The 15,597-nt window shown below is 43.8% G+C and overlaps 1 protein-coding gene across 1 annotated transcript in view; it reads left to right on the plus strand.

The window, feature by feature from the left end:
* The first annotated feature begins 2,787 nt into the window (after nucleotides 1-2,787).
* The window catches only part of TTC1 (tetratricopeptide repeat domain 1), a 75,647-nt gene continuing 62,837 nt past the window's right edge, over nucleotides 2,788-15,597 (plus strand). The window contains exon 1 of the mRNA XM_082379901.1: nucleotides 2,788-2,914. The gene's annotated coding sequence lies outside the window, so the exon portion shown is untranslated. The remainder of the gene's footprint in view (nucleotides 2,915-15,597) is intronic.

Genomic DNA, 15,597 nt, shown 5'->3' on the forward strand with positions numbered 1-15,597 from the left:
CCTCTCAGCAGCATTTAGCACAACTGATCAGGCTCCTTTGTACTTTTAAGCACTTCTTTTGCACAGTTTCCAAGCTCGCTGACCACTCCTCAGCAGAGAGCCTTCTCATCTTCCCATCCTCTCGGTGTTGAAGGTCCCCACTGCTCCGTCCTTGGATCTTCCTCTTCCCTCCCTGGTGACTTCATCCACTCCCGAGGCGTTAAAGTCTATCCACACCGTGATGACTCCCAAATCATGTCACCAGCCCAGGCCTTTCATAGGCAGCTCAAACTTAACATGCTCCCAACTGACCTCTTGGTTCCTCCTGAATCCCAGTAACTGTATCACCATTCACCTGATTACACAAACCAAATATCCCAGAGTCTCTTTGACTTCCCTGTGGATCTCAAACCCCACATCAACCATCAAAATGTTTGATGGCCTCTTTTGCAAAATGTGTCTGGAATCCATCCATTTCTCACCACCGCCACCATCACCTTCTCCAGCAGTTGCCTCCCAACTCAACTCCCTGCTTCCCCCTTAGAAAACTGTCCATCTGTACCACCCTCCCCAGCTGCAAGAATGGTCCGTTTGAAAAGTAAATGAGACCATGCCCCTGCTCAAACACTCCAATGAGTTCCGACTACAAGAAATCCACACTGCATGCAATGCTCCACTCCCCCATTTCTTCTCCCACCTCCTCTGCTATACTCTCCCCTCCCTCTGCTCTCGACACACACTGGCCCCCTTGATGAACACACCAGGGATACGCCTTTCTTAGGGTCTCTGCTCTTGCTGTTCCCTCTGCCTGTGCTACTCCAGATATTTACAGTTTTCACCCCTTTGGGACTCAGTTCAGATGTCACCACCTCAGAGAGGCCTTTGCTGATTACTGGTTCTAAAATAGACCACCCATCACTGTAGCTCCTTACCTGGCTTTCCTTATTTTATAGCACTTATCAAGAGCTGACCTGTTTGTTTACTTATTTATTTATGGGCTGTCTCCTCCATTAGAAGGTGAACTCTACCTGGGCAAGAGCTTGATCCCTTGTATTTACTTCTGGATCCCCAGATCAGAGAATAGCAACTGGCACATAGCAGGCACTCAGTAAATAGTTGTTGAATGGATGAATGATGTTTTGGTATCTGGTCCCTGGCCAGCCCTCAGGGAGTGTTGTGCCAGTGCTGCCTTTTCCCAGCTGTGAGACTGATTATGAGCATCTCTTTCCAACTTTGCTTAAAATCTGCAGTGATGGGAATATTTATACCACAGAAATCGGTAAACATGACAAATCAGGGCTTTGATTTTTTTTTTGTGGAAAGCAGTTTACCAGTACACCACTTTTAATCTCTGAAGAAGCTCTTTCCTCAAAGAACTTTGGGACACTGGGAGCCCAAGCAGCGCTACCTCTGGGCCCTGGTGACAAAATCTGGTCCTGAGTTAGAAACGGAAGCATTCTGTTTGGAACAAAGCTTGGTTTGGGTGCTGTGAGACCTAAAGGGGAGACACCTCCATCTGGCCTTGAGGGTTTGCAGCTTTGAGCGGGTGGGGACTTAACCCCACAGGAGAGTGTGAGCTCTGGAGGCACCAGGAGAAGGAGCCGCACTGGTTACACTTGTGGCTACTCTTTGATGCAACTTGCGGGAAGCAGTTATTATGGAGGTGGGGGGAGAAAAGGAACTCACAGCGGCTCCAGAAATATTGGGGGAGACTCTCTCAGAGGGCCTGAGGTTTGATAGATGGGGGTTAACTAGGCAGAAATACTGATTATACTTATTCGTATGACCAAATTTGCACCCTCGAAGGGTGGGACTAGAGCTAACCCAGTTTGGAAGGACGTGGGCACTCAGAGGCTGGTTCTTGTATCTGAGCTGCCAGCTTTTGGTACACAGAGCTGGGGCTGTGGTTCTCAGACTCAGAGAGTAGAAGAACTACTCAGGGGCTTATTAGAAATACAGACTCGGTGCTACCACCTCTGGCCTCCTCCATCTGATTTAGTAAAGCTCCGTAAACTGCATTTTTAGCAAATGATCCAGGTGGTCTGTAGACATGTTAAGAAGCACTGTACTTCAACATGCACCCCGTCAGGAAAAGGATCAGATTTTACTCCCCTCCAGATCCCCTGCAGGGTATACTGTCTTCGGGGACCCACTTGGGTAAACACTGAGTTGGAAGAGCCATTCCTCTCTCCCCTAGTCACTGACTTTTGTCTGCCACCTGCCTTAAGCCCAGGTGGCTTCAGAGAAAGGGAACCTCTCATCTGACCCTTCTGCCCCAGATTGTTGACCTCCCCACCCCTGCCTCCAGCGAGGAAGAAGCCAGGCCTGGGGGTAAAAGGGCGATGCTGTAACAAGCACGGGGACACGGTTTCCAGAAACCAAACAGCAGCTGTTTTCATGCCTTTTCAATCACACCAGGAAGTTTCAATTTCCTCCTCTTGCAGGCTCATAAACATTTGGCGTTCGGTTTCTGTGTTTTCTGCAACTGCCGGAAGCTACCTTCGCCATTCCGGGCGGGGGCGCAGTGCACGCCCAGGTGCGCGGGGCTCTCCTGCGGGCGCCCGGGGTCGGCGCCGCCGCCGCGTCTCCATCTACGCGCAGCAGAAATGAAGCCTCCCGGGGCCTCTCCTTGCCGCCCACAGTCGGGCTTCCTTCCTCTGTACGTGCAGAGACGGGGAAACAGTTCTTTAGACACCGCAGTGACCGAGACCGCTCCACGGCCCCTTCCCCTGAGCTGGTGCTGGGAGTGGGGCAAGCTCGGCAGTGAGGCGGACCCGGGCGCCACCTGCCGTCCAACGCTCCTAAGCGACGGGGGTGTGAAAGCACCAAGTTGCTTTGCAATTCACTGGCCTCCCCAGGATTCAAGTCAAAGAGACGGAAGTGCACCAAACACCAAGGGAGTGGACTTACTGAACTTCTTCCCTGTACCCGACAGGTAGGTGTACATCTGAGTCCCTTTCTGGAGACCTTTGGGACTAGTGAGGAAGATCAGATTCAGACTGCATTTTTCTCCCTGGGCTATATACAGAGACGTGCCAGGGACTTCACAAAACTATGGGATAAATGTGGGGCATCTCCTGGAGCGCCAGTTTTATGGGGTGAGACAAGAATTAAAACACTTTTAATATAAAACTAGAATTTTAAGATAAACAAGGGACTTGAAAGAAACTTTCCTCTCCCTATAGCCACTTGCAGTTGACCTCCCCAGACATTCTGGGTTCTGTATTCACTCTCTCCTGCTGTTAGGGATTTTTTAGTGGGAAATCTGAGAAGCTCTAGATAAAGAAACAGGAGCTGTTGAAGAAGCAGTGGAAAGTGCGGTTAGGTAAGCCTTGAGTGCACGGAGGCCTCCAGGCAGAAGGTGAGGCAGGGGCGTCCAGGAAGACTGCTGAGGAGGGGGAGCTGCAGCCCACCTGGAAGGATTTGGAAAGGCAAAGTGGAGGGGAAGTGAGCGGAGAGGAAGGGAGGGCATTCCTAGAGGGAGAGACAACAGAAACACAACCTAGCTGGTCCCCACTGTGTCAGTGGAAAGAGTGGGCGCTGTGGCTGGCGTTCTGGAGGCCTCTGAAAGCACAGCAGGAAATAGTTTTTAAATTGAAAATCTGGTGAGAGTGTGAAGACAAAGGCAACCTCATGCAGTGCTAAGGGGTGATCTTAGTGCAGACATTTTGGAGGACAGTTTGGCAATATCTGAAACATTTCAAGTAAACATTCCTTCAGCAGAGCACTTGTAGGCCTCTGACCCACGGGGAGACTCTTACAAGCCCACAGGGATGTACAAGGATGTTTACTGCAGCTTTGTCTGTAGAAGGGAAAAATGGAAATGATGTAACTGCCCATCCAGAGAAAAACGCTTAGATAGATTATGCACAGCCCCGCTGTGAAATGCAATGTGGTGGTTAGAAAGAATGAGGTCCCTGGCTGTATACTGACATAGAAAATCTCTAAAATGAGGTGAACACTATGGAAAAGGCAGATTACATGACCATACATATAGTTTCATTCCATTTACGTACATTTTAAAGCTATATGTTTGAATGTATGGTTCTCAGCAGGAAATGGGAATGAGAGCATGTACTAGGGAAAAAAAGAGGAGCAGAGAAGGTCTTCTCTTTTTATTTCATATATTCCCTACCTTGGCTTTTTTGTATACAGAAAAAATATATATATATTCCTAAAGTACTCTAGGGTTTTTATTTTTTTTAATTGTGGTCAAATACACATAACCAAATTTACCATCTTACCCATTTTTTTTTTAAAGGTAGGTTTTTAATTTATTTATTTATTTTTGGCTGTGTTGGGTCTTCATTTCTGTGCGAGGGCTTTCTCTAGTTGCGGCGAGTGGGGGTCACTCTTCATCGCGGTGCGCGGGCCTCTCACTATTGCGGCCTCTCTTGTTGCAGAGCACAGGCTCCAGACGCGCAGGCTCAGTAGTTGTGGCTCACGGGCCCAGTTGCTCCGCGGCATGTGGGATCTTCCCAGACCAGGGCTCGAACCCGTGTCCCCTGCATTAGCAGGCAGACTCTCAACCACTGCACCACCAGGGAAGCCCCATCTTACCCATTTTTAAGTGTACAGTTCAGTGATGTTAAATATATTTACATTTCACACTGTTGTGCACCAATCTCCAGAACTTTTTCATCTTGCAAAACTGAAACTCGTTCAACAACAGTTCATCCACCCTCCAGCTCCCTGCCCCTGCCCCTGCCCCTGGCAACCACCATTCTACTTTCTGTTTCCGTGAGTTTGACTAGTCTAGATAACTCATGTACAGTATTTGTCTTTTTGTGATTGGCTCATGTCACCTACCATAATGTTCATCCATTTTGTAGCATATGTCAGAGTTTCCTTTTTTAAGGCTGAATAATACTCCTTTGTATGTATATACCACAATTTGTTTATCCATTCATTCATTGATGAACATGTGGGTTGCTTCCATCTTTTGGCTTTTGTGAATAATGCTGCTATGGACATGGGTGTATAAATACCTCTTCAAGACTCAGCTCTCAATTCTTTTACATATATATATCCATAAATGGAATTGCTGAATCATCTGGAAATTCTAATTTTTTGACGAACTGCCATACTGTTTTCCATAGCGACTGCACCATTTTACATTCCCACTAACAGTGCCCAAGGGTTCCAATTTCTCCACATCTTCACCAACAGTTGTTATTTTCTGTTTTTTTGTGTTTTTTTTTTTTAAATAGTAACCATCTCAATGGGTATGAGGTGATATCTCATTGTGGTTTTGATTTGCATTTTCCTAATGGTTAGTGACGCTGAGGATCTTTTCACATGCTTGTTATCCATTTGTATATCTTCTTTGGAGAAATGTCTATTCAAGTCCTTTGCCCATTTTTTTAAAAAATTAATTAATTAATTAATTATTTTTGGCTGTGTTGGGTCTTCGTTTCTCTGTGAGGGCTTTCTCTAGTTGCGGCGAGTGGGGGCCACTCTTCATCGCGGTGCGCGGGCCTCTCACTATCGTGGCCTCTCCTGTTGTGGAGCACAGGCTCCAGACGCGCAGGCTCAGTAGTTGTGGCTCACGGGCCCAGCTGCTCCGTGGCATGTGGGATCCTCCCAGACCAGGGCTCGAACCCGTGTCCCCTGCATTAGCAGGCAGACTCTCAACCACTGCGCCACCAGGGAAGCCCCCTTTGCCCATTTTTAAATTAAATTATTTTTTATTGTTGAGTTTCAAGTAAGTTTTTTTTTTTAATAATTTTATTTTTTAATTTATTTACTTATTTTTGGCTGCGTTGGGTCTTTGTTGCTGCACGCGGGCTTTCTCTCTAGTTGCGGTAAGCGAGGGCTACTCTTCGTTGCGGTGCACGGGCTTCTCATGGCAGTGGCTTCTCTTGTTGCGGAGCATGGGCTCTAGGAGTGTGGGCTTCAGTAGTTGCAGCACATGGACTCAGTAGTTGTGTCTTGCAGGCTCTAGAGCACAGGCTCGGTAGTTGTGGCACACAGGCTTAGTTGCTCCACGGCATGTGGGATCTTCCCAGACCAGGGCTCGAGCCCGTGTCCCCCGCACTGGCAGGCGGATTCTTAACCACTGTGCCACCAGGCAAGCCCCTCAAGTAAGTTTTTAAGTCAGTTTTATTGGGGTATAATTTATATAAAATAAAACTCACTCTTGGGGGAGATAAACTAGGAGTTTGGGATTAACATATATATATACACACTACTATGTATAAAATAGATAACAAGGACCTACTGTGTAGCACAGGGAACTATATTCAATGCCTTGTAATAACCTATAATGGAACAGAGTCTGGAAAGGAATATATATATACATATATATGTGTATATATGTGTGTGTGTGTGTGTGTGTGTGTGTGTATATATATATATATATATATCTGAGTCACTTTGCTGTACACCTGAAGCCAACACAACATTGTAAATTAACTATACTTCAATTTTTTGTAAACGGTTTAAAAAAATTTTTTTAACTCTTTTTTTAAGAGTATGGTCTGATAAATTTTGACAAATGTATGCATTTGTGTAACCAATATGAAAATCAAGATGTAGAAGATTTTCAACACTCCCCAAATTTCTCTCATGCGCCTATGCAGTCAATCTCTTCCCACTTTCAGTCCTAGAAACCACTGATCTTCCCTACAGTTTTTCCCAGTGTCATAGATGAAATCCTCCCCGGAGGAACTAAATATGGGAAACCTGAGTCTTATTCCCCTCATCAGACCCCGTGTCTCTCTTTTTTTTTTTTGAATTTTATTTATTTATTTTTTATACAGCAGGTTCTTATTAGTTATCTATTTTATACATGTTAGTGTATATATGTCAATCCCAATCTCCCAATTCATCACACCACCACCACCACCCTACCCCGCTTTCCCGCCTTGGTGTCCAGACCCCGTGTCTTTCACAGTGGGATCTTGTGAGCTGCTTGGAGGTCTTTTTAGAGTCTGAAACACAAAACTTTTTCATATGTATATAACCTTCTGTATCTGGCTTTGTCCACTTAGCATTATGCTTTTCATTCATGTTTTGCATGTATCAGTAATTCATTTCTTTTTTATTGATGAGTGGCATTCCATTGTATGGATATACCACAATTTGTTTACTAATTCCCCAGTTTATGGACATTGGGTTGTTTCCAGTTTGGGGGTATTATTAATAAAACTACTGTAAACATTTGCCTACAGGTCTTTGTGTGTGAATGTATGTCTGTTTTCCTTTCTTTTGGGTAGATACCTAGGAGTGAGATTGCTGAGTTGTATGGTAACTTTATCAAAACTGCCAAACTGTTTTCCAAAATTGCTGTACCATTTGCATTCCTGCCAAGAATGTGTGAGATTTCTAGAAGCTCCACATCCTCACCAACATGTGGTATTGTTAGTCCTTTCAAATTTAGTCATTCTAGTAGGTGTATAGTTTCCCTTGTGGCTTTAATTTGCACTTCCCTAATGACTAATGATATTGAACATCTTTTTTGTGTTATTTGCCCTCCGTACATCTTCTTTAGTCATGTGTCCAAATCTTTTGCTCATTCTTATTGTTTTTTTAAATCTTCTTATTCATTTTTAAGAGTTCTTTATATATCTTAGGCCCAATTCTTTTAATATATGTGTGCTTTGCAAATATTTTCTCCCAGTTTGTCTTGTCTTTTCATTTCCTTAACAGTGTTCATGCTTTTTATTGTCCTGTAAGTAAATTTTGAATTTAAGAATCAAGCAAACCCAGCAGACAACGCCGCATGCTTGATGAGGCTTTTGGGGAGGAAAAGTTGGTCTTTGAGCAAAGGAATGCAGAGAAAGGAAAAATTTGTCCTTCTTTATTGGGAGGACTGAATGGAAAAGAGAAAAGACAGTTGCTCCAGGTTCAAGCAACGTCCAAAGTTTTGTTGGCTGACTCTGCTCTGCCAGCAGACTGAAGGTGGAGCTCCCAGACAGGATCAAATAATGACATGAATAAATGTGTAACTGCAGACAGGGGTAAGTGTTAAAAAGGCAAGATGCACAGTGCTCTGACAGCTGAGGACCAGCCCCCTGGCCTGGTGGGGAGTGGCTTTCCTGAGGGAATGAAGCCTGAGCTAAGATTTGAAAGGGTGGGAAGGGAGCATTCCAGGCAGAGGGAACAGTCCATGCTCTGGCAAGAAGATGCTTTCTGAAAGGCCAGGGTGGATGGTGCTGATTGAAAGGCAGACAGGGACCAGACCATGCAGAGTCTGGAGGACTTTGGGTGGTTTTTTTTGTCTTCATCCTAAGAGATTGGGATCAAAAAAGTGGGTGATGTGATCAGATGTGCATTTTGGAAAGATTAATTTGGCTGCTGAGTGGAGAATTAATTAGAGAAGAAACGGAGAGTTTGTGCTCCATCAAAGTTAGTTAGTTAGTCCATCTCTCTAAAATGGCCATAGTTAAAACAACAACAAAAAGCCCAGAAAGTAACGTGTGATGACAATGATATGGAGAAATTGGAACCTTTGTACATTGCTGGTGGGAATGTAAAATGGTACAGCCCCTATGGAAAACAGATTGGCAGTTACTCAGTAACTTAAACATAAAATGACCATTTGACCTGACAATTCCACTCCTAGGTATATACCCAAAAGAATTGAAAACAGGGACTCAAACAAAAACTTGTACGTGAATGTTCATAGCAGCACTATTCACAATAGCCAAAAGGTGGAAGTAACCCAAATGTATATCAGCTGATGAATGGATAAACAAAATGTGGTATATCCATACAATGGAATATTATTCAGCCATAAAAAGGAATGAAAAGTACTAATACATGCTGCAACATGGGTGAACCTTAAAAACATCATGCTAAGTGAAAGAAGCCAGATACAAAAGGCCAGATGTTGTATGATTCCATTTATATAAAATATCTAGAGTCAGCAAATCCATAGAGACAGAAATCAGATTAGTGGTTGCCAGGGCTAGGAGAGGGGGAAATGGGGAATGACTGATAATGGGTACAGGGAGGCCTTTGGGGTGATGAAAGTGTTCTGGAACTAGATAGCAGTGATGGTTGCACAAAATTGTGAATATACTAAATGTCACTAATAGTAAATTTCATGTTATGTGTATTTTACTATAATAAAAAATTTTAGTTTGTCCTCATATCCCCTCATCTATGCAAGAAGGAAGGTGATTTCATTACATGCTTCTGGTCCTAACTCTTTAAGATGCCGTAACTGCTCAGCTAGTGTACTTTGCACTCTGACCACCCACAGGATGACTTAAGTAAAACACTGAATAGGCAATAATATTAGACCATAACATGAGGAAGTACTCTTTTCAGTGTCTTTTAGTCCTTCCGATTACGTCAAATTGAAAGCCTGACTTTGATACTAGTAAAGCCCTAACACCCCTCTAACCCTTTCTCTCAACCTCTCTCTCTCTCTTCCTCCCTCCCTCTCGTTTAAGTACAGAGAAAGCACACCTCAGGCGCAGCGCTTTAGGCAGGCAGCCTCAGAGCTCAATTTTAATCACATTGTTTTGTTTTCATTGTATTTACTTTTGCTGAAAACTTCTCTTTAGAGCAAGTGGCACTAGTATTTCAACTGTGCAGATGACATAAAATTTTTCTTTTAAAATAGATTTTATTAAGTGGGGAAATTATTTTTAAATATATATTTTAAAATAATAGAGGACCACAGAAACAGCAAAAATCATGGTGTGGCTATGCTAGTGACTGAAGTCTGGGAAACAGCACACTGTTCAGTTACTGCAGCTACTTCTCAGGATCTAGAGGCCATCAAACCTCCGGAAATTATGGGCTGTGGACAAAGTTCTGGCTAAGACTCAGCTAGTACCAGCCCTCACCCACCCCCCACCCTGTCACTGTGTCACTGTGATGGAGCAAGGGGAGTGAGCCAGGGAGGCCTGCGGCTTGGAAATTAAAGCTGAGGAGACAGGAACTGGCGTTTCATCCAAGGTCCTTGAAGCTGACCTTGAGGGTAACTGGGAACTCAGCTGTGACTCCCTCACAGAAGTCCTCAGCAGGGGAAGGGATGGATGAATGGTGAAAAGAATCAATCAACCTGATCAGACTCACTGCTTCTCAAACCCCACCTCATCCTCCCAAAGTGAGAGGATCTGTTAGAAACAGGTCTTCGTGACTTGTGCTCACCCTGCCGGTCCTAGTTACCCTCCCAAGAGGATGCTACTGGCAGAGTCCGTTCCCGTGAGAAGAGGTCATAATAGCTCTCCACGCAGCCTCCACAGGCACTCAGACTTCTTCTCATCATTCATCCTATTCAAGGAGCCCCTCAGAGCAGTGATTACTAAGAAGCCCCCGGATAAGTACTGTTTCTAAATCTAAGATCTAAAGGGCTGTTCATTTTAAGGTATAGTAAAAGCAGCTCTCTGTGCTGTAGTTCTTAGAAAAATCTTCCTAGATAAAACATTTTGAGGAATTTCCAATGTCCTTCAGACTGATGCCTTGAGAGCCCCAGGACTTTAGCGTAGACAGCTGGATTAAATAGCAAACCAGCTCTGTAGCTTCCTGAGGGGACGGAGGATCTATAAGAAATGCTAAAACATCACTGGGATAAATTAGTGGAAAAGTTAATTGGTCTCATTCTTGCTCTAAAAGGCAGTTCTCAATGGGGAGATTTTTTTTTAAATCCACTCTTTCCTAACATAGACCTAACTCTGTACAGTGCACGTGTGTGGTCAAAGTCAACAAAACATTGGTAATCATGGCAAAGAATTTGTTTCTTAAAGCTCTAGTTCTGCCTGTGCCTGGGAACATTCTCATACAAATGTTTCTTCTCCCTTTAAAAAGAGTTTAAAAAAAAAAAAAGGTATTCAATTGGTGATTATGTTTTGGCTCAAAATGTGTCACAAATCAAGATATTACTTTGTACAACTCCCCAGCAGAACCCAGACAAAAGAAAACCCTCCTTAACTGAACTCAGCTCCTAGAGTAGAATAGTCCTGTTTACAAACTTGGAAGAGATGGGTAGTAGGAAGCTAAGGGACAAGACTGGAAGGTCAGGCATGGGAGGGGTCCTTGTCGAACCCCGGGACTGTTTGTATGTATCCATCAGCACATGGCCTCACAAGCAGCCCTGTCCTGGGACTCTCCCAGACACAGGAGGGGGAGACCCAAGTTCTAGGCACTGATCCAGAAGGAGTGTTAAACTTTCGGTAAGAGACCTCCACCTAGAAAATAGGTCTCAATCTGTGGGTGTCTTCTGCCCTGAAGTCAGGCGAAAGAGGAGTGGAAGGTAGACCGTTGATGTTGATTCCTGCTGTTCCTTTTTGCCCACACCAGAAAATAATTTGTTTTCTTCCTAAGTGCCTGGTGGTAAAGAGTAATTAATTCATTTGAACCATGCAGGTGGGGTAGAACTAATGTATGCTGAAAATAATTGAAGTTAGCTTCACAAAATCAGTGGGCGCCTCACCAGAGGTGAAATTTTGAAACTAAATAATGGACCTGTTTATGAGGACTGGATAACTTGTTAAATAATCTTAATTTTGTACCCTTTAACCTACCTCCCCAAAAGTTGTTGGATTCAGAAAAATCACAAAAGAGAGTTAACAAGAGAATAAGTACATGGAACAATAAGAGATGCTCCCCTGGATTTTTTTCTTAGAACATTAATTTTGCTTTGCCAGCAGAAATAGGCCCTACTGGGTGGTTAATCTATTTCTATGTGTTGTTTTTTTTTTTTTTTTTTTGGCCGTGCCGCGTGGCTCGCGGGATCTTAGTTCCCTGACCAGGGATTGAACTCATGCCCCCTGCAGTGGTAGTGCAGAGTCCTAACCATTGGACTGCCAGGGAATTCCCTATGCATTTGTTTTTTTTTTTAATTTTATTTATTTATTTATTTTTGGCTGCGCTGGGTCTTCATTGCTATGCGAGGGCTTTTCTCTAGTTGCGGCAAGTGGGGGCTACTCTTCGTTGCAGTGCATGGGCTTCTCATTGCGGTGGCTTCTCTTGTTGCAGAGCACAGGCCCTAGGCGAATGGGCTTCAGTAGTTGTGGCACACGGGCTCAGCAGCTGTGGTTCACGGGCTCTAGAGCTCAGGCTCGGTAGTTGTGGTGCACGGGCTTAGTTGCTCCATGGCATGTGGGATCTTCCCGGACCAGGGCTTGAACCCGTGTCCCCTGCATTGGCAGGCGGATTCTTAACCACTGCGCCACCAAGGAAGCCCTATGCATTTGTATTTGTAGAAAATCTGTTCATCCTCATCCTCACTAAACAAAATCTGAAGGGCAAAGTTGACAGTATACTTTTGGAGAGAATGTTGGCAAACATGTATAGTACTCCTGGGAATGGAAGTGAAGAAAACCTCTTAAGGAGGAAGACGCTTCAGCCACCCCTGAGCTAAGGAATTGCAAATGCCGACTGCCTCCTTAGTAAGAGGGGGAAGGAAGAAATAGAGAGGTTAAGCACAATGAAATATTTTGATAAATTGTCCTGCCCATATACTTATATAATGAAGTCAGAGTATTAGTCACCCCAGGCGGCCATAACAACATACCACACACAGTCTGGCTGGCTTAAATAACAGAAACTTATTTTCTCACAGTTCCAGAGGCTGGAAGTCTAAGCTGAAGGTGTTGGCAATGTAGGTTTCTCCAACGCGCCTCTCCTTGGCTTACAGATGACTGCCTTCTCACCATGTCCTGACATGGCCTTTTCTCTGGCCTACGCATCCCTGGTGTCTCTCCCTCTGCTTATAAGGTCATCAGTCTTATTGGAGTAGGACCCTACCCTTATGATCTCATTTAACCTTTATTACCTCCTTATAGGCTCTATCTCCAAATATAGTCACATTGGGAGTTAGGGTTTTAACATATGAATTAGGGGGAAAACACAATTCAGTCCATTACAGTGTATGAAAATTTTCTGGAAGGATACGCAGCAAACTGTTGTTAATATCACTTCTGGGGAGTGGTGCTGGGATTCCAATTTAGTTCTACTTCTTCTACCGGCATTTTTTTCCTCCTACCTGAATTTTTTTAGTGATATTATTTTAACAGATTATGATAAGAGGATATTCATTGGAAGGGGTGCCAAATTTTAGCCTACCCAGTACACTTACAGAGGCCCAGGCAGCCCTGAGTGTAGAGAGCTATGTGCCTCGCTTCTAGGCCCCATGGCTCAGGAAGCCTACTTTGGAAGGCATTAGCATCCCAAGTGGTCCCCAATCCATCAGTGCTGGGGAAAGGGATATCCAAGGAAGGAAAGGACCAGGTGGGGAAATAGCGCCGTCCTGTTGACAAGACCATAGGCCAAGAGTACCACCCGTAGGGCCCCAGCTCTGATGGTAAAGGTCCAGCAGAGTGGCCACAGGAGCGGGGTTGAAGGGGTGTTTGGAGCAGGGTGGAAGGGGTATTCACAGCCCCCTACAACCTCTTCACTCACTTCTCATCCCACATTCTTCCTGTGAAGTCAGCATTGCTGGCAGAAATAACATCTCAAGGGCTTATGCAAGAAATCTGAGGAATAAATGAGAAGTTGCTTTCATCCCCTGAATTTATATAAACCTCCTAATTGCTTCCATGTCTGTGGTTGTTAGCCACTAATTATTAGGTGTTCTGCCTCTGTCAGCATTTTCATAAACTGTTCCTTTCTGTGAGACATGATAAGCGTTTAATCAAGGCTGAATTAGAGGCATGTGTACCAGAGGGAGGGGAGAGGGGTGCTGGGGGTAGGTGGGGGGTAGATAGGAATTGTGAGTGTGGTCTTGAAGCTGTGAGCCAATACGGAAGAAAGAGCACTGAATTGCAAGGCACTGAAACAGTAATAGTAACAACAGCTGCCTTTAACTGTGCACTTGAAATTGGGCCAGGCACTGCGTTAAGTTCTCTGTATCCTCTGATCCTCACCAGAAAACCTTGGTGTTGCGCTTACAGACTGAGAAGCTCAGAGACAGTCAGCCACCCAACGAGCAAGAGCTGTGTGTCAGTGAGTGAGTTGGCTGCACATCACAGAACACAAGTAGCAGTGGCTTGAACAAGTCAGGAGATTATTTTTTCTGTCGTGTGAGGAGTCTGGGGGTAGGTGACCCAGGGTTAATGCGGCCGCTCCAAACCATGAGGAGAGCCCCGTGTCCCTTCTCGCATTTGCCTGTACTGTCCTTCTAATGTGGACACAATGTCTCTCTTCCAGGCAGGAAAAGGAAAGGGACACGGGCAAAAGGCACATACAGCTGACTCTGTCCCCCTTTTATTTAAGGAGATTTCCAGAAAGTCCCATCTCTTTGTGCTTCCACTGCATCACGTGGCCATGTTTTTTGCAAGATGGCTATTGTGTGCCTGATATTGTGCCAGCATTTACATATATTATTGTATTTACTCTTCATAATAGCCCTGTAAGGAAGGCCTTTTCAACCCCTGGGTTCTAGTTTTATCCCTGCTATTACATAGCTGAGCAATCCTAAATAATCACTTTCTCTCTCTGGCCCCCAGTTTTCTCATCTGCTTTATGAAGGACCAGACTAGAGAAGGAGTTCTTAACTTAAGGGCTACAGACCCTTGTCAGGACCATGGATAAAATTCAGGGAGAAGGGTTGTGGATTTGGATGGGGAAAACTATTTCATTCCTATTTTCCCTAACCTCTAGTTGAAATTTAGCATTTCCTTCTATTATGACTGTAGGCAACGGACCACAGTAATATTAGCAGAATCTGTGACTTTTTCACCAAAAGAAATCACAGATATTTTAGAGCATATTATAGTTGCATATTATAGTTGTTTCAGATATGTTATCATTTATGTTCATCACTACCTCAAAATTATGGTAGTTATTACACCTGCCATATTTAATGTTAATAAAGAGACATATATTTATATAGATCTACCTTACAATTTTTTTCTCATATTTTAGTAACTATATTTCAAAATAATTTATTTTCTTCATAATCCTGTGTATTTTGCTTTATGCCTTTAAAAACATTTTCTAAGAAGGGGTCCATAGCCTTCAGTAGACTACCAAGGAGTCCATGGAACAAATGAGACAAAGCTTCTGATATATGAGATCTCTTTGCCCCTCTGGCTGTAAATGAAACTATGCCACTAGCTATCATGGTCATCCTGAACAAGACCCTTCAGCTCTCCATTTCCTCAGTTTTCTCTTCTGTAAAATGAGAATAATACTTGCCTTATCTAATTAAGAACTGCTAGGAGAACCAGAGAAATCTGCATGTGAGCACACACAGATGCAGAGCTTATGCCTTTTCAATTATGCAGAGTCAGCTTCTGAAGTACCAAGTAAATGATAAGGGTTATCAAATTATCCAACCTTAGACCTATTTCCCAGAGATGCTGATGTTTTTCTATCACTTCTAGATAAGTGTCCTGAGACAGCCATATATTTTCCTAGTGCCAGAGTGGGATTGAACTAGTATAAAATTCAATAATAAAGGGGGAAATTGCACCTTAAATGCACTTGGATGGAACTACTTATGAACACAAGGAGATAAAATGAGATTTCTCCAATGGGTCATATAACTCCAGTTATCTTAGGCTCTGAAAAACTTAAGCCAATGTACCATGGTTAAAAGAAAAAAATCATAGATCAGCCAGTCATTTCCTCTGTAATCTCTAAATACAGGGATAATTGGACAAATGACAGGAAACTTGAGAAAGTTGGTTTGTTTCGTAATCTGTGCCTTTAAAATAT

The sequence above is a fragment of the Balaenoptera borealis genome (assembly GCF_965194805.1).
Source record: "Balaenoptera borealis genome assembly, chromosome: 2".
Classification (NCBI taxonomy): domain Eukaryota; kingdom Metazoa; phylum Chordata; class Mammalia; order Artiodactyla; family Balaenopteridae; genus Balaenoptera; species Balaenoptera borealis.